Raw genomic sequence first — 19,490 nt, forward strand, 5'->3', positions numbered from 1 at the left:
AGGGTGACTTACCTTGGACACCAGGTAACTATCAACTCCCTACAGGCCAAACTGGATGCTATCCAAAAGTGGCCTGTCCCTAAGTCAAAGAAACGGGTCTAATCCTTCTTAGGCTTGGGCGGATATTACAGGCAATTTGTACCGCACTACAGAAAATCACCACCTCACTGACAGACCTAACCAAAAAGAAACAGCCAAATGCAGTTCAGGGGACTAAAGAATGTCAGGCCTTTAACCAGCTTAAAGCGACACTCATGTCTGACCCTGTGCTAAGGGCCTGAGACTTTGACAAACTGTTCCCAGTAACCACAGATGTGTCCAAGCGTGGTGTGGGAGCAGTTTTAATGCAGAAAGGACTGGATCAGGAATTCCATGCTGTCATGTTTCTCAGCAAGAAACTGTCTGAGAGGGAAAGCCACTGGTCAATCAGCAAAAAAAAAAAAAAAAAAAAAGCTACGTCATCATATATGCGCTGAAGAACCTACACCCATATGTTTGAGGACGGCGTTTCCACCTGCAAACCAACCATGCTGTGCTGAAGTGGCTTCATACCTTCAAGGACAAGAACAAAAAACTTCTTCAGTGGAGTTTCTCTCTCCAACATTTTAATTTTAAAATACCACATATTTCAGGAGCTTCTAACAAAGTGGCTGATGCACTCTCCCGTGAAAATTTCCCACAATCAACTGGTTAAAATCATCCTTGAAATGTGAAAAATATTATTAGTTTTTACATAATCAGTAGTATAACGAAAGGTGCATGTGTCTTATTAATTCTGTTTTCTGCTGGAGTTCCAGGAAAAAAATCACAGCCAGTGTGGAGCAGGCTGTTCAGCACTGTCTATGATTGGGGGGGGGGGGGTGTCATAAACATACAGCTAAGGGTAGAGTTCAGAGTGGGGAGGGAACCCTGACACCATGATTGTGTGTGCACAAAACTGGGTAACTGCCTGCACTAATGCCTATCCAGATTAAACTATTGTAAAGGCCAGATATACAAGCAACAGATGTCTAGGTCCTACCTCAGCACAGGGAGATGGACTAGATCAGCAGTTCTCAAACTGTGGGTCATGACCCCATGTTAATGGGGTCGCCAGGGCTGGCATTAGACTTGCTGGGGCCCAAGCCTGAAGCCAAAGTCCAAGCCCCAGAACCCAGGGCTGAAGCTGAAGCCCAAGGGCTTCATCTTTGGGTACAGGAGTTAGGCTTCAGCTTCAGCCCTGGGTGGTAGGGCTCAGGTTACAAACTTCCCAGCCCTGGGCTTGGGCTTTTACCCCACCTTTCAGGGCAGTGGGGCTCTTCCCGAGGTCATGTTGTAATTTTTGTTGTCAGAAGGGGGTCGCAGTGCAATGAAGTTTGAGAAACCTTGGACTAGATAATCTCAAAGTCCCTTCCAGCCCTTCACTTGTATGATTCTATGATTCTGCAGAAGAGCAGCACTCAGTTTTAAGTTCCCCAGAAGACCCATGCACAGTGAACTATAACTCCTGTGGCTTAGCTGTTTTGGAAGGACAGAGGGATGAGATGAACTCACAGGAATCCAGCTATCTCCAAACTGATGCTCAGACCACTAAGACATCAACTCCAGGAATTTGATAAACGTCAATCTGATTACTTTCTTCCCCTAATATGACTAGTCTATACACACGACAGATGTCAGATCACTGTATTTTAGCTTACTGTGGTACAGAAGCCTGCTGCTGCTACTTCTGAAAAATTCCTTTTTACCTTTTGTTATTTGCCAGGGTATAACTTTTAAACAGAAATAGGCAAAGCCTCAGAGTCTGAGAGCTCCCAGACTCCCAAACTATTTTTGGGGGATTGGGCTAATGGTTTGTAAAACCAGTTCATGATTCTCTTCTTCCCCTGCACCCCCCCTCCCCAGAATATACATATCGTAATGAGATGTTTTTTTCTCAGAAAGGAGATTCAGTTTTAAAAAAATATTTTAATTAGCCAGAAAGAAACCAATGGTGTATTAGCAATAGAGCCCCTAGTCCTTCCATCTCCTGCCCCAAATCCAGTCTGGCACAAATGAGCACCCCTTAGAGAAGTTTTTCAGTGCAATTTTTCTCTCTGCTTTTTTCACAGTTTGAGTTTATTTTTCACTCTGCCAATTCTCTGCTCCATTTTTTATTCTGTTCATCTACTGGATTATTTATTTCTGTGCAATCTCTTTACAGTGGAACACAAACCTAATAACATGTGTACCAAACTTGTGAACACACAATGACTGAGTTCAAAATTAGGCAAAACAGGTTCACCCAACCATATTTTTAAATTCTGCAACTTTGGCTATATGACTTCTGATGTGTGCTGACATACCTTGCCAACTTTCACATCTCAACTAGTCACGGAGCTTCAGATCGCATCAGTCTCAAATCAGGATTACTTCTTATGACTAAGACCTTATTTTAAATACCTAATGAGCATTCCTGTTCCCTGCCCCTTTCACAGAGGGCTCTGTTACTCAACAATTCAATACCTGCACAAAAGACTGAGTGAAATCAATGAGTATTTTATTGCCTGCTGAAGGCAAACAAAATCTAGCTTGAGACTATTCACTTGGACACAGGTTATATTAGCGTTATGAAACTGACTTTGTTCAAAAACAAAGTCAGACAACCTTGGAGGGGAAAAAAATATCAAATCACTTCTGCTAGCTCCCACCCAACGGAGCCAGTTGCCACAACAGCTCCTCAGTGAATATGACAGCAAAAGCTGGCCTTGTTGCTTTGGGAAACTGCTCAGATTAGTTTACATCCCCTTTTAAAACAACAACTTCAAAATCGGATTTAAAACAGCACCATCTACTAAGTGCTGTCTCGTTGCATGCTCTTAGCAAAATGGTGTGGTTTCTTTGTCGGCTCCAACTTGGAATTGTATAAACATTTTTCTACCTACTATAGCCCTATTAGCAAAATTTTTTTTTTTTTTATTTTTTTTTTATTTTTTTTTACAGTCAATAGACTCAATTTGGGTTTCCATCAATTCTACAGATGTTAACTCCATCAAACTTTTAACAAAATATTATCTATGTTTTTACTAAACCAAAGCATTGGAAAAGCAGGGGAGTAAGTTGTAAAAAAGCTGTGTGGGTTTTGGTTTCTCTCATTTTCTAATTGAAAAGCAGAAGTAGAGAAATATAATTTTTCTTCCCCCGAAGGGCCCTTCTGAGTGTGGAAGTAGGTGGTCTCCATTGCCAGCTGGCTAATTATGGTGTGTAAAAAAAGATGGCCTTTACTGAAAGCAAGGAATAAACATAACAGACATACTCATAAACAAACTAGGGAAATGCAACCTAGATGGAGCTACTATAAGGTGGGTGCATAACTGGTTGGAAAACCATTCCCAGAGAGTAGTTACCAGTGGTTCACAGTCATGCTAGAAGGGCAATAACGACAGTGGTCCCGCAGGATCAAGTTCTGGGGCCGGTTCTGTTCAAAGTACTTTCATCAACTGATTTGGATAATGGCATACAGAGTACACTTTATAAAGTCTGTGGATGATACCAGCTGGGAGGGGTTGCAAGTGCTTTGAAGACAGGATTATAATTCAAATGATCTGGACAAACTGGATAATGGTCTGAAGTAAAAGGATGAAATTTCAATAGGAAAATGCAAAGTAACTTCCCAACTTAAGAAGGAACCATCGTTGCAACACATACAAATGGGAAATGACTGCCTAGGAAGGCAGTACTGTCGAAAGGATCTGAGCGGTCATAGGTGGAATCATAAGCTAATATTGTACAGTGGTAATGGTTGTGCAAACCAAAGGAATATCATCTCCCGCCGCGGATGTATTAGCAGGAAGTGTTGTAAAAGCAAGACACGAGAAGTCATTTCCTCTCTACCTCACCAGCGCTAATTAGGCCTCAACTTGGAGTACTGGTGTCCAGTTCTGGGGGCCACATTTCAAGGAAGGATGTGGACAAAATGGAGAAATCAGGAAGTGAAACAAAAATGATTAAAAGTTAGAATATGACCTATGAAGGGAAGACTGGAAAACTTGAGTTTGTTTAGAGTGCTGGAACAGAGCGACAAGAGGGACATAACAGTTTTCATGTATGTAGAAAGGCTGTTACAAGGAGAAGGGAGAAAAAATGTTGTTCTTAACCTCTGAGGATAGGACAAGAAACACTGGACCTAAAACTGGAGAGCAGGAGGTTTAGGCTGGATAATTAGCAAACTCCTACCTGGTCCGGGTGTTAAGCATGGAATAAATTGCCTAGGGAGGTTGTGGAATCTCCATCATTGGAGATTTTTAAGAGCAGGTTAGACAAACACTTGTCAGGGATGGTCTAGATAATACTTAGTCCTGCCATGAGTGCAGGGGACTGGACTAGATGACCTCTCAAGGTCCTTTTCAGTCTTATGATTCTATGAATAAGAAATCCACGAAGTATATGACATGTTCTGAAGTACTTCTAATTCAATTAAAGCAACATTTATGCTTGTGTTATTCTATGCTGGAATCTTCAGTAAAATAGTTTTCAGATAAAGCTATTGGTGGAAAACAAAATACCAGCTATTTTACAAATACAGGTAAACTTTGCTGATTGACAAAATTTAAAACATGCAAACATCTGACAGTCTCTCAGCAAGGATTTCTTAGCTGATAGTGAGATGCCATACTACCAGGACTTCATTTTTCCAACTCTACAACAGAACATTTACTAGTGAAGTGAACATTTAATAATGAGGCATGGTCATAAATGAAAACTGAACATTAACTGTCACAGTAAGTGGAAAAAACGCATCTTGTTATGTATTATCCTTCCTTCTAAATAGTGATTATTTAGAGGCAAATCTAGGCTCCTCCATGGCTATATAGAAGACCCCTGTGAAACAGAACTTCCCAGTTTTGCAATAATGCTGGGGCTGGATAAATTCTCCTTACCACTCACCCTCCCATTGGCAGAGGTATATGAATGTTCCATGGAGTCTACTTCACCCACTGGGCTGAGGTTTATTCTGCCAATCTACTCTATATGCATCCGATGAAGTGGGTATTCATCTATGAAAGCTCATGCTCCAATATGTCTGTTAGTCTATAAGGTGCCACAGGACTCTTTGCTGCTTGTCTCCACAGCAGTTTACAAGGAGTGGCTCCAAGGGCTTTATCTCTTCAGTGCCCAGTCTGGCTTAGCAGGTTACAGTTTGCCTCCTGTTAATCAATTAGAAAAACTCTAACCTGCAATGGACCTTCTAGTCATTAGTGAAATTTAGAGTGGCACTACTTATGGTTTGAAGTGTGCTATACTTCTCTAAAGGCTTGCATATGGGAGGTTTTTACACTTGGCCAAACAGTTATTTTCAAATACTATCAGACCTCTAGAAACTTTTGAAAAATATACAATCCAAATGGTTGTGTCTGTATATTTGTTCCTATAGCTCTGACACTGAATGGGCAGAAGAATTTGGGTAGGACCTCAGTGCATGTCTCACCCCTACCACATGGAACTGGATAGGTCAGTGAGCAGCAATGAGGTATTGGACAGGGGAGTACATCTTCCCAGCAGCCCCCTGCAGTTTCTTAGGAAAACTCAACACTACTTCAGGGTTTATTTTGTGTCCTGTCTGAGCTGAGAAACCCCCCTATGTAGGAGATGCTGGAACAACTGTGCCCATGGAAACCCTGGTAGCTTGGCTCCCACCCTGGCAATGTGGCTTCACTGAAATAGATGCCAGAGTTCCCAGAAAACCGCTCTGCAGGTGGCTCCGATCTCTGGATTTATGCAATCTGGCAACTTACTACATGGGGCAGTCCCTCCTTCGGAATGGTTGGAGGGGAATCTGAAAGAGTCTCAATTTTCCTTCCCTTCGTGTCCCTGTGGATTTTACTGGGAGTGGCGGGGTGGGGGTTGATCTAGCCCTGAGTGGCTAACACTTGGAGCCCAATTCATAAGAGTAAAGTGTGTAGCAAAACAGAATTTTTCTGACATTTTAACTGAACTGGTGTTACATATAGCATATCTGATCTTTAAAAATACAAACTGAAGATCTTCACAAACTGTTGTGGTAGAGTGCCGCAATGTACAGTACAATGGGACCACATGGCATTACACTTTTATTTCTACCACCAAGAAAATAACTCAACTCATGAGAGATGGAGATGTGAGTTATGAAAGTCATTCTTTCATATGGGGAAACAGATTGTACCTATGTCATTGTCCGCAGATATAGAGAGTCTGAGTGATGCTAAGGTTGTCGTTAACGATTGATGACAACTGGCAGTAAGTTATCAATTCAACTTCCATTATCGGGCTTGAGCAAAGGCAGCAAGAAAGAGCCTGGCTGGTGCTTTCCAACCCATCTTGTAGTTCTTGCTCAGTGGAATAATCTTCCCATTAATGTACTATATTCAAGGCATTTGTGCTAGCAGTAAGCACCTTCAACATGCAATGTGTATAACAAGACTGAGTCTAGGATTGTCACTCTGAAACCTAAAATGTCTGAATCAGTGTGAAGTGATGGAAACGGCTACAAGCATGGTTGAGAGCTTTCTTTGTTCAGAATATCACCAAGTTCGATCAGCACTGGGATCTGTGGTCTATTACTATTCAATTTTTAAATTCTCATCCATTTTGACTTTGATGTAAACCTGTGCAAGACAAGTATCTGGGCCATACCAAGAGTGCTAAACCATTGTGATATCAGAGATAACTCAACCAACCACCACCATTATTCTACAGCTAGCCTGCATGCAACAGTTTCATTGGCTGTATGAGGGGGAATGCACAGATGGTGGATTACTTAATCCAACTGCCACATCCATGTGACAGCATGGGATCTTAGCTACTAGTGATATATACACAATGAGTAATGTTCTTTTCCATGCTACGCTTGCTTTAACACTACCTCTGCATGACTACAAGTAGCTCCTGCTAACGTTAATGGTAACCATGGACCTACACTGAGAATCAAAAAATAAGTGTACAGTGAGGTAATCAGACAACCATTGATTACCTAATCAGAAAAATATAGTGCAAGCCAGAGAGGAAGAGTTTATTTGTTTTATGTATACATGGAATTACTCAATTTGTAAATGCAAAAAAGTTTTAGGGAATTCCTAGTTAAAGCTCTAATACCCTCCTTTATTCTGGCATCTACTTAACATAAAAGGAATAAAAATAAGACGAAGTTTTAAAAGATCCCTTCCATTCTAACTATGGATTTGTGCTAATCAGATTGTATAAATCGTATATGATTGGAAGAGGCTTGAGGGCAGGAGGCAGAGGACAGATTTAACTTGCAATGGCCAACATAAACATACTTGCTGAAAATACAGATGTAAAGAGAATGACCATAGGTCTGATGCTGAAGAAAATTCTATTTTACTTTACATGGTGCTCACAAAACAGTTTGACCGTAAAACTACAAACTCTGAAATGCTGCCAACTTTCATGAAACCTACAGCAGTTTGCTGAGATACTGCTAGTCTGTGGTCACACAAGGTAAAACTGACCAAAAGGAACTTCACAGTGCACTCAACAGTTGTTACAAGATCTGAAAAAAAATTCAGACAATACATGTAATAGGCTCATTCCTCTTCTTTCTCCACTGCCTTTCCACTGCAATATTTGGCAAACTTCCCCAAATGTGTAGGGAATACAACTCTCTATTCTAACTGTGACACACTAACATAGAGCAAAAGTATGTGATTTATATTACAGATATTTCTGGATCAAGGATAAAGACAGACTAGCTGAGTTAGATCCCTAATAATGTACCAGACAGTGGTTCAGCCGTAAGTTTTCTTAAAGCTTAATGTTTACACCAATAACCATCAAAGGCAATGGTGAGACTCCCATTGACTTCAGTGGATCAAGTTCTTAAAGGAGGATTCCATCCCCCCCATCAAAATAACTAATAAGAAAGAAAAGAACACGACAAGCAATGGGCTTTACTGTTCTCTGACCTACACCAGTGTGAATTAGCTTGAAGTTCACTGAGGTCAGTAGCCTCAATGTTCAGTTGTATCTATGCAAGTCAGGATAATTCAGCTCTGCTTCTTTAATTCCTGCTTGAAACTGTCTAGGATATTCTTGGTTGAATTCAACACTGCAGGTGAAGAATGTATACATTGCAGTCAGAGGCACACTTTTAATACACACTCAAGATACACACTGATGTCTTCCTTGTTTGAAAGTCTAAGCTTCATACGAATCATATTACATATTGCACATCTTGGTAAAAAGGTACTTAACTGGTGGCTGTCATACTTTGCATTTGACATTAGTTTAGCCAACATCAACTTAATGTCTGGTAAGAGGGTCAAGCTGATAACTTGCTATTAATAGTCATCAGGGCCAACTAGGGTGACCAGATCACCCAGGTCAAATATCAGGACGCCGGGGGGGGGGGGGGGGTAGCAGAGGGGAAAAAATGGCGGCAGAGAACCCCCCCTCCCCCCGATTCCTCCTCCTTCCACCAGTGCTGGAGGGAAGCGCGGGAGACTCAGGGGAGTGTGGTGCCGGGGTGAGTGCGAGTCCGGCCTGGCCCCGAGCAGGCAGGACTCGGGTGCGGTACCTGGAGGGAGAGTAGGGGGTGGCCTGCAGGGCCAGGCAGTGGCTGTTCTCCCCATCTGGGCAGCAGGACTCGGGAGCAGCCACTGCTGCAGCTCCCTCTGCCGCAGGGGGGAGGAAGCGGTTGCTGGCCAAGCTCGGTGGCTGCATGTCTGGTGCGCATGAGCCCAAGCCTTCTGCAGGGACCCAGCACGCACACAGCGCGCGCCCAGCCCCTAGCCAGTTGCATTTGGGCTGCCTGCCCAGCTGGTGCAATCCCGCGGGCGGCCCTGGAGTGGGGGCAGCAGGCCCCAGCCCCCCCATCTGGCTCGGGTCCCGCAGGGGAACGAATGGGGCTGGGCTGCCAATGCCTCCGCCACGGGATTGCACCAGCTGGGCAGCCAGACCAGACACAACTGGCCAGGGGCTGGGCGCAGTGTGCACGCTGCTGGGTCCCCACAGTAGGTCCAGGCTCGGGGGGTTCAGGCCTGGGCGCCAAAGACGCAGCCACCGAGCGCCACGTGCTTGGCTGCTTCCTCGAGCTGCAGCAGCGGCTGCTCCTGAGTCCCGCTGCCCAGGTGGGGAGAACAGCCACCACCTAGCCCCGTGGGCCGCCCCCCTACTCTCCGTCCAGGTACCGCGCCCAAGTCCTGCCTGCTCGGGGTCAGGCCGGACTCACACTCACCCCGGCCCCATACTCCCCAGGGCATGGCGTGCTTGGCAAGAGGCGGGGATTTGGGGAGGGAGCCAATGGGGGAAGGAGGGGGCGGAGTCAGGGCAGGGGAGGGCGCGATCCCTTCCGGGCTCCGGAGCCTTTGCTTGTTTGTCCAGTGTCCTGACCTAACACTGGTTGGGACGCGGGACAAACAAGCAAATACCGGGACAGTCCCGATAAAAATCGGGATGTCTGGTCACCCTAGGGCCAACCCAGAACATTTTGGCACTTGAGGTGGGGAGCTCAAATGATGCCCCCATGTCCCTTAGCTTGGGCCAAAACTCTGAAAGGTCTCAATTCTGCCTTCTTCCTGTTCTACTCCTCTCATGGTACAGCTCTGCTACCTACCCTAATAAAGGAGAACTAACAACTTAAAATGCCTTGTTCAAAAATTTTAAGTAATACTTAACTTTCAGACGCTTGAACAGCAAAATGTACTGTTTTCTGCATATAAAACGGCATTTTATTCTGTCTTAATTTTCAAAGTGGTGCTTTCCATGCCTTCTTGGTTACAAAGATCTGAACTGCTTCTTCCTGAAGGTCACAGTCTGGGCCGCTCCATACTCTTTTTCTATATTGATTTGCAAGGCCAACCAGGCCTTCCATGTGTCATTGTGGAGCACAGACTCTTTTCAGTTGAGAGCTGCGTTCTCCACTGACACTTCTCGTGTTAGAAGTATGCCAGAGCAACAAAAAAATTTAGAAGGGGTGATCATCTATTTTGTGCACATATATTCCGAAAGTTTGGAGTTGATCTGCTGAAATGTTATCTTAAAGAGCTTTGCAGTTCATCACCTAAATTCACTCGCATCAATTGCGTGTCATATGTGTGTCAACTGTATCTAGTGGGCCCCCGGGGCTGCATTCTGGTGCAGGTCTTCTTTCAGGTATAGGAGGAGTTTTGGAAATATACAACATTCCCATACCCTGCTGTGTTTCCTTGAGTGCATTGAAACATTCTTCAGCTGACCGTATTGCCAATCATAGCACCTGGTAAAGAATTCAACTTTGAAATGTGTTGGGGTCTCTTATGGATTATTTCCATGCCTCGTAATCAAATGTCGTCTTCTTCGTGACTCTTGTATTCGAATGGGTTGGAAAATAGCTCGGTGAGTTTTTTTCTGCCAACTTCTGTGCCACTTCTTTCAGAACATTTTGAAAATCTCTCATCTTAACGTAGACTGTAGGTATGACTTTGCTTGAACAGTTGTTCATTTGCCTCCCAGATATATCATGGTCACACCTTGAAGTCTCTTGCTTACAACATTTATTTTAACCAGTATGTCATGCCACAACACTAAGCCAGTGACAAAAATTTGAAGTTATATATGTTCCTGGTGATTCCATTTCCCTCTTTCACTGTTCTCCTATGAACAATTCCTGTCATAGCATTATCCTCCATAATGGCAACTATGGCATCATCTATCTTCCCAACTTGGTGTTTGATAGGCTTTATCGCCTCCACTCAACTTTCCCATTGTGTGCACTCAGTGGTTTCAGTGTCAGAGAGGATGTTCCCAGATGTTGCTTCAAAATTTGCCATTGATGAGTTGATGCAGAGAAAAATACATAGATGCTTTGAATTACATTAAAAAAATGCAGCAGCATCATTAGAAGCTGATGCTGCATCACTGACCACCAAGTTCAACGAATGAGAACTGCCTCTCCACTTTGTCACCATTGGGGATTTCACGCCAGTAATGTGTTGAATGGAAACTTCTTTTTTCATTGTCTTTGGGGAACGTGAAGTTTTTCACTTCCTGTGGCCCATGCAGTACAAGAAAGTCCCTCAGGCTACTGCTCAAGTGGGTCCACAGTCCTGGATCATCTAGACTTAAGGAACTAAACTCAGCAGCAGCTGTTTCTTGTGCCTCCACCACACTCTTCTCTGATCTACACTTTTCTTTGGGAATGTGCATGGTTACTTCCATGTAAGATGAAGATATGGATGCTGCAGTAGCTGCCAGGTCACCTGCACTCTGACTAACTGGAAGATCAGGCATCTCCTCCCTACTCACAACCTCACCTTTTTTCCTACCTGCCTGTTATGTCTCGTGCCCTCCTTCCTCCAGCACAGCACTCCATCTCTGTGCATCTAGAGCAGACAGAATACATATGCACCAACAGCAGACACAATTTTCTACACTCTGGGTCCTACTGGCGCCTCGCGCCTCTCCCTTTCCCCGCCCCACACAGTCTGGCACCTGAGGTGGCCGCCTCAGTTGCCTCATGGTAAGGCCAGCCCTGATAGTCATCAAGTGCTGACTCTTAAGTGACTATTTTAGTCAAGCAAGTAGCATTCATACTAATCAGGTCAGAGACAGTAACTAGTCTGATCAGATGCTTGCATCCACATGTTAATTGCATTCACCAAACAAAGATGACAGATTTCATTAGCTCTTATATAAGCATATCAAGGGGAATATTGTCAAAGGATAATGTTCTCCTGCAACTGGGCACATATCAAGATGAAGCAGGGGCATTTGCCTTTCCCACCTTCCTTCTCTCACCATCAAGGCAAAAGAGAGATGTTTGTTTTTGCTCCAGCAGAAATGAATTCTGTTGCAATACTACTCATTTTCTTTCCATCATCCCGAATAAGGAACAATGTAAATGCTCTCATTCCATCTGATGTACCGTATACTGCTCAATGTACTACTCTTGAAAAGCTGCATTCTGACAATCTTTGACAGCAGATTTGCTCTGTGCTTCAGCTAATCAGAAGCTAGTTAGGAATACTTTATAAAATACAGGGTCTAAAAGCATGAATAAAATGGTCTCTAATATGTAAGCCTAGTACAATAGGATTCCTGGTCCCTAACTAAGACTTCTAGGAGCTACAGTGATACAAATAATAAATAGGGTTATATCAGCAAGTAAGCAAGCAATGATTTGATATAACTATGTGATTTCACATGAAACTAAGTGCTCTATTGAGGCAGCAACTTTTTTACTTTTGGCCTATGAAGAGGCAGCAATCAGCATGGAAGAATCAAGGGATAAGAATGGGCACAAACCCCACACACCACTACTACTAAATTTCTCATCTAAAACCATTACACCAAAATATACAGTTAAAAACGGATTCATCTATAGTAGAACTCTATCAAGACAAATTCTCCCCAACTACAGTGCTCCATGGCTGTCCATTTTACTGAGGTTCCATAACAAATGAAAGTGTCTAAGCATTTCTAACAAAGTTAACTTACTTTTTTTTTTAAAAACGTTAACGGTCATTTTATTTCCACTAAGTTTGTGTGGAAGAATGAAAACAGTTACACAATTTTAGCATATTGACAAAAGGGCTCTTTACAAAGCTGCAAGATATTTAGGCAACTGCTCCCTTTTTAATAAATAAATACGGCTGTGTGAATGATATTAGCAGTGTGCTATGATTCCTAGCTGGGCATTTCTTGCTGCAAATAATCAGACTAATGCAAATATACTGTTGTCTCTCTTGACCACGCTTGGAAGTGCTGACACTGGGGACAAAAGAAGCCTCTTGGAAGATAAATGCTGTATGTACATGAGCAGGCAAAAAGTTAAGACAGAAAGGACTTTAAATCATTGAACCATTTAAAATTGGGGATATAGGTCCAGAAAGACAATGTGTTTCAGGTAAAGAATGTTTCAGAAACTCTTTCCTCACAACCACTATTTTGGAAGCCGGCAAAAATGAAACAAACAGTTGATGTGGATGTTTCTCAGCCAAAATCCTGAGGTAGAATAAGTTTTAAAATAGACAAGAATACTGCGTGGTCCTGTGCAGGTGCACAAATGGAGGAAAGAGTACAAGGGCCTGCCCGTGAGTAGCTGCCAGGCACAATGTGATCCTCATTTAATTTCTTTGACTGTTAAGAACTATATAAGGCGAATGCTGGCATTAGTCTCTCCAGTGTGGGCTGGGAAGGGAGAAGAAGATGGAATTGTGGACCATCCCTTCCTCCTATTCTAACTCCAGCAACATCCAGTAGGAATAGTCAGGTAGAGAGGGGGAGGAGTAGTTATGCTCCCATTTCCCAGCTCAGACCTCTGGAAAGCACTATGCTTGTTTCCAAGAATAATGCTGCCCAGATTTCTGAGTGGGCCAGTGCCCCTCTTCTCAACAGAGCTCTCAAAATTCTGAGGCCTTCTCTTTTCCTCCCAGAGCAGGGGAACTGACCGGGGCCCTTAAATGGTAGGGTGAACTATACATCACCTTTCCCTTATTGTGTGAGAGAGGGAAATTTTGATCCAAACTACTGTTCTGGAGTATTAATATTCCAACTGTCCAGCAGCAAAAGGGTCTTTTTAAGAAGTTCCCTGTTATTCAGTGGAATTTGCCCTGCAGCACCAAGAGAATTTTATTTTCACTTTATATATATGTTTGAATGTTTGATTTCCAAACACTGATGTTTGTAGCAGTTATAATTTTGCTAACGCTAAGCTAAAAATCAGGAACACCTGAGAGTACCTTCCAGTGTTAGTGTCAGTTGGTCAAATTCTCCTCTGTTACATCACTGTAAAGCTGGAGTACAGTTTGGTCTGGTGTGTATAGTTTGCATTCAGCTCAATAGACAAAGGAATATTTTATTTAAAATGAAGTTTTCACTTAGGAGTTCAAGTGGTCTAAAAGGTTTCACTTTTTTTACATCATTTTTGCCATGTTAAAACATAACAACAAAGTGCCCTGGAATTAAAATTTGGCCCTAAAATATTTAAAGGTAATTCCTTCAACTGCTTAAAAAAATCAAAATAAAAACAACAAGTCTAGGGAAATTGTCTTGTAATTGACTACATATGCTGTCTAATGTCTACTCAGTATAAATTCTTCTAGTAACCAACAGCATTTAAAATAACAGAAATGGGCTTGTCAGAGAAATTGTAATTGTTGTGTTTTATGTCTAAATCTCTTATTTCCATTCTGTGCATAAGAACCCAGTTGTTGATTCTCTAATTACAGACTAACTTGCTATTTGGCTCATTTATTTCTATCAAACCTTTAGGAACTGGGGAGGTGCTTCAGCTGTAAAGTTCCTTACACACCTGTTGCTACAAGACAGCCATACTATAATCTTAGGAAAAATTGTTACACTCATTCTAACGGTCAAAATATGAAATCATAAGGTGCTACCATTCAAATATAACTCAAAAAAACCACAAAACAATATAAATGGCGTCACTTCAGATTTATACCAGTTTAACTCAAGAAAATCTGGCCCCAAATATCTGCTACAACTATAAATGAGGGCAGTCTAAAAGCTACTTTTAAAGACTGCATTGCAAACAAAAAGACTACTGTGAGAATAAATACACAGAATTTGTGTATATTTGTTCCTCCTATTTTCTTCTTCACATACATGCATGCATACCCTTCAGTTTTCCAGTTAAATCTTATGCCTTATTCCCGAGACTGAGAAACCTGTATTCACCTGCAGCATGCAATACAGAACATGCAGTTAGAGTGCAGCTCATGTGAGAAACACCCACACCCAGGCGCACAATGCATGGATTTGTAAAAGCAGCAAAGAATCCTGTGGCACCTTGTAGACTAACAGACGTTTTGGAGCATGAGCTTTCGTGGATGAATACCCACTTCGTCAGAGGGTAATCCACTACATGGATTGTGATGTGTTTGCTGGGAAGAGTTGCACAGGCTTTAAAAGAAGTGACAGTCCTAAAAAATAGTGTGTGCAGTACCCATTCCATGTACAGTATTTACTTCTCCCACTTCCAGGTTCCTCTATTTTTTTTAAAATGTCATCTAGTTCTTTCTAGGCTACATCTTTCCCATTTTGCAATCATAAACAACTTTGTGACATTGTCTCCTCAGGCTGAAGTGAAATGTACCAAAAATGTCTTCCCACTGTTCTTCAGCCATTCTTTTTGGCAGCCACTACACACTATCTTCTCCTGTCCAATGACCCGGCGGGAAGGAGGAGGAGGAAACTGGGGGAAGAGCTTGTTTCAACATATACACATTCACTGAAATCACTGTGCAACATATTATAATTCCGGGTGTTCACTGGACTCCTTCCAACCTTAATCCCATCCCCCTGCTTGGGAGTCAATGCAAATACAATCCCACTGCCACCACCCTGCTGAGAAGGGAGGGGATTTCCTGGTTTTAGGAAAGGCAGCCCAGGGGATGGTGGCTTTAGTAGGAATCCCTCAATTGGCTCCCAGGAAGGGGTCCGGGAAGCTCTTTTCTCTTCCCCTCAGCTCCAGCTGCCAGCGAGCTCAGTGACTACCCCTCTCTGACCCGAACCCCAGAGCGCGGGACAGATCCCCGCTGCCCAGGTGCGGGGCGAGCCCGCCCGGCGGCGGTAATGGGGGCAAGACGGGAACGTTACAGAGCAACCGCCCTTCGCCCCCATGCCGGGTAAGGAGCTCGCGGGCAGCGAACCCGCGCGGCAGCCGGAGCCCGGGAGCGAACCCGCCCGGGACTTACCGGGCAGCCCCCAGCAGCAGCAGCAGCAGCAGCAGCAGCAGCCGCGATACGTCTCCGATCCGTCTCTCCGTCCCGCTCCCTGGGCTCAGCCCGACGCCGTGTGAACTGGAACAAGTCGATCCCAGAGCGGCGAGGTGGAGTCCCACAATGCACCGCGCGCGCCTCGTCACATCCCCTCCCCGCTTGGGCCGGGCCGGGCAGGTTGTTCTGCTGCCGCCGCCGCCGCCGCCGCTCGCAGTGTGCGGCGTCCCCGGCCCTGCCTGCCGCCACCACCCGTGCGCTGCCGAGCCGCGGGCACAGGAGAGAGCGGACCCCTCTCTCGCGCCTTCTCCGCCTGCCCCTGCTGCTCCCCAGCCCGTGCGCGGCGCCCCCTTGCCCAGTGCACAGAGCCCCCCCGCTTCTCTCCACCACCCAGTGCACAGAGCCCCCCCCGCTTTCCCCCCCAAGGGCGCAGAGCCGCCCCCCGCTTCTCTCCACCACTCTGTTCACAGAGCGGCCCCCCTCGCTTCTCCCCCCAGTGCACAGAGCCCCCCTGCTCACCCCATGCATAGAGACCCCCCGCCTCCTCCTCAGTGCAGAGTCCCCCTGCTTCTCCCCGACCTGTGCACAGAGACCCCCGCCCACCCGAGACCCCTTGCTTCTTCCCTCCCATCCTGTACACAGAGCCCCCTGCTTCTCCCCTCACACTGTGCACAGAGCCCCCTCCCCCAGTACACAGAGTCCCCCTGCTTCTCCCCCGTGTGCATAGAGCCCCCTGCCCCTCCAGAGCCCTCCTGCTTTTGCCCACTCCCCCAGTGCACAGAGCTGCCCTACTTCTCCCCACAGTGCACAGAGCTCCCTGCTCCAATTCTCCCGCCCACTCTGTGCACAGAGCCCCCTGCTTCTCCCCCCTAACCCTGTGCAGGGCCCCCTTGTTTCTCCCCACAGTGCACAGAGCCCCCTTCTCCAATTCTCCCCCCCCACACCCTGTGCACAGAGCCCCCAGCCCCCTGATTCTTTTCTCCACCCTGTGCACAGAACACTCAGCCTCCTCCCACTCCCCCTGTGCACAGAGTCCTGGACCCTCCTTTTTCACCCACCCTATGCACAGAGCCTCCTGCCCCTGCATCGCCCCACACCCAATCCACAGCCATCACATTGCTGGAATAGCCCTGTTCCCTCTCCCCTTGCAGCTCCCCTACTCACACTACAAAACCCTAGAGGCCCCAACCCCCTTCTTTTCTCTCCCTCCCCCCACAGCTCCCCTGCCCACAGAATGTGCAGCAGCTCACCGCAGAGACCAACACCCTCTCCAGCTGCTTCTCTTCCTGCCTGCCACCTACACTGCGGGCAAAACACAGAGCCCCAGTGCCATCTCCTGCTGCTTCTCATGCAGGGGGGCGAGCACAGCAGTAGTTGCTGCTCCCTACAATACAGACCTGTCCTATATACCCCCTTCCCCTGGGGCAGGGCCTAATTCAGCACCTCGTGCCTCCCTTTGCAGGGATTCTTCCCCCAGCCTCTTGCTGTGACCGACTCAGCATGCATGGCCCAGCACCCTGTGCCCTCCTGTCCTTGCCTCTTCCCCTCCATCATCTGAAAAAGTCTGTAGTGCAGGATCTAGTCCTCATGACAACGCCTCCCACTCAGAGCCAGGCAAGTCAGCACAGCAGAGGAATTCCCTCACTAATATGGTGTGGCGCACACAGCAAAGTGCCTCAGCACCATTCCCCACAAGTGCCTCAGCACCATTCCCCCCTGCCTCTCTCCCTCTTCCCTGCCGCTACCCACGCCTTGTACTGCAGAACAGTGTGCTTGATTTCTTTAAATCTTGTCTGGCTTCCTTACTAAAAAGGCTGGGGAGATTGGAAGCAGAAGGCTACAGTGAAGCTGAGCGAGAACGTTTCCTTATTTGAATAAAGTTCCTTGTTCAGTGTTAGAAGAAAGTGTCTCTAATTTTCTCCCACACAGTCACATGATAACACACCCTCACCCGGGGTGGCTATGGCCACCCACACTGCCCCGCACCTCCTGTTTCCTCACACAGCTCCCAAGAGGAATTCTGCCTTAGAGATGCAAACACGTCTGTGTGTACCTTGTCGTCATGCAAGGGGAGCGTGCCTGCTGCTGCCTTTCTTCCTGGGATGCTGCCTGCTCCCTACTGCATCACCGACTGTGGCTCTGTCTCAGTCTCATTCTCTGCTTGATGTCCTGAAACCTAGGAAGTGCTTAGGAGGGGAGAAGTGCTGCACTGGGGGGGACAGGATGTACCACAAGGGCTGCAGTTGTGTCCTACTGCTCAGGAGCACAGAGAGGAGGGGGGCAAACCTCCCTTCATCCGCCATCCTGTCTGTGCCTGTGACATGCACCCCTGCCACTGCCACCTGCCCCTCTACTGCCCAGCCCCAGCTGCTGCTACCTATCCCCCTTCCAGCTTGTGACAGGTCTTTTTGCAATGGGAGGGGGCCATATACAAGGAACTCACTTCCTCTTCTTTGCACAGGCCTCCCAAAAGGACCTGACCCCTCCATGCACTGCCAGGCCCGCATGCTACCCTGATGGAGCCATAACTTCATGGCTGCAGGAGTCAATAGGCTGCATCCCTGGGGGAGGCATGGGGGCTACTGGGCATTTGTATGCAGGGAGCTGAATGCACCTCGGGGCCCATGCTTGCTGCCTCCTCCTGGCTGTGCTCCCTCCCACATCCTGACTGCTGCTGTATGGGGATCAGGGAGCAAAAAGGCTGCTGGCTCAGCAAGTATCTCAATGGCCCTTAGTATGGGAAGGAGCAACTGCAGTGGAATTTACCTTGCCTGTGTGTGGCCAGTGCAATATTAAGGTGTGGAGAGTTGGAGCCCCTTGACCGTCACATGAGATACCCAACACTTGACAGCCTGCTGAGACAGTTTACCCTCCTGCTGCTGCGACTGTTTTACCAGAGCATTTCCTCTCTCTTGCATCGAAATGCCTATTGCCTTCTGTGAGAGCAGGAGCAGGCCCACAGGTTTCATAGCATGCAGACAGCCCTCCCACCTTCTCTTCTTGGTGCTGCGGTGTGGGGGCTGGACTAAGGTGAGGCTGACATTGCTAGCTGCAAGGTTCAGTGGCTCATATTAGAGACATGCCACCTGCCAGCCAATAGAAAGTTCTTTGGGCCAGGACACACAAGAACATTCAACTCATGGTCCATCTAATCCAGTGTCCTTTATCCAACACTAGCCAGCACCAAATGTATAAGAAACTCTGCAGAGGGCACTTAATAGCTGCCCATAGAGAAAATTTCTTCCTAACCCTCGACAGTTATAGATTGGTTTATGCCCTGAAGCATATGGATTTATATCCTTTCCAAACTGTTGGAGTTTTTAAATCTTTTCTGTTATAACTCTGGATGGTCTCATATAAATTTTTCAGTCCTTCTTTGAATCCTGCTAAGCGCTTGGCCTCCAATTATAACTTGTGGCAATGAGTTCCACAGATTAACTACTCTAGTATATATGTACAACACAGCCAAAGGAGACCCTGATACGACTGCACTTTCTGACTGCTACTGTAAATCAAACACTAATGACGCATTCGGTCTTTCTTGACAAAGACTTCCTGCTAAAGAAAATACCACGATCGTGCATAGCCAGGCACCTTGGCTCAGATTCACAAAGGTGTTCAGTCTCCTAACTTCAATAAGGACATAGATGCACCCCTAGACTGTCTGCAGTGCCTTTGCAGATATGGCCAAGAATACAGCATACTTTGCCCTAACTGTAATCCACACCCACCACATCCCTCCCATCTCCTCATCTTATCCACACCCCAATCTCATCCCCCTTGTTACTGATAATGCTACCCAGGAATCATCTCCTCCCT

At 45.9% G+C, this 19,490-nt stretch overlaps 1 protein-coding gene across 4 annotated transcripts in view; it reads right to left on the reverse strand.

Annotated features, from left to right (window-relative positions):
* The window catches only part of MACROH2A1 (macroH2A.1 histone), a 75,711-nt gene extending 60,050 nt beyond the window's left edge, over window positions 1-15,661 (reverse strand). For all 4 annotated transcript variants that reach the window (XM_032783252.2, XM_032783250.2, XM_032783251.2 and 1 more), the window contains exon 1: window positions 15,651-15,661. The gene's annotated coding sequence lies outside the window, so the exon portion shown is untranslated. The remainder of the gene's footprint in view (window positions 1-15,650) is intronic.
* Window positions 15,662-19,490: the final 3,829 nt, after the last annotated feature.

Source organism: Chelonoidis abingdonii, chromosome 7, assembly GCF_003597395.2.
Source record: "Chelonoidis abingdonii isolate Lonesome George chromosome 7, CheloAbing_2.0, whole genome shotgun sequence".
NCBI classification, from domain to species: domain Eukaryota; kingdom Metazoa; phylum Chordata; order Testudines; family Testudinidae; genus Chelonoidis; species Chelonoidis abingdonii.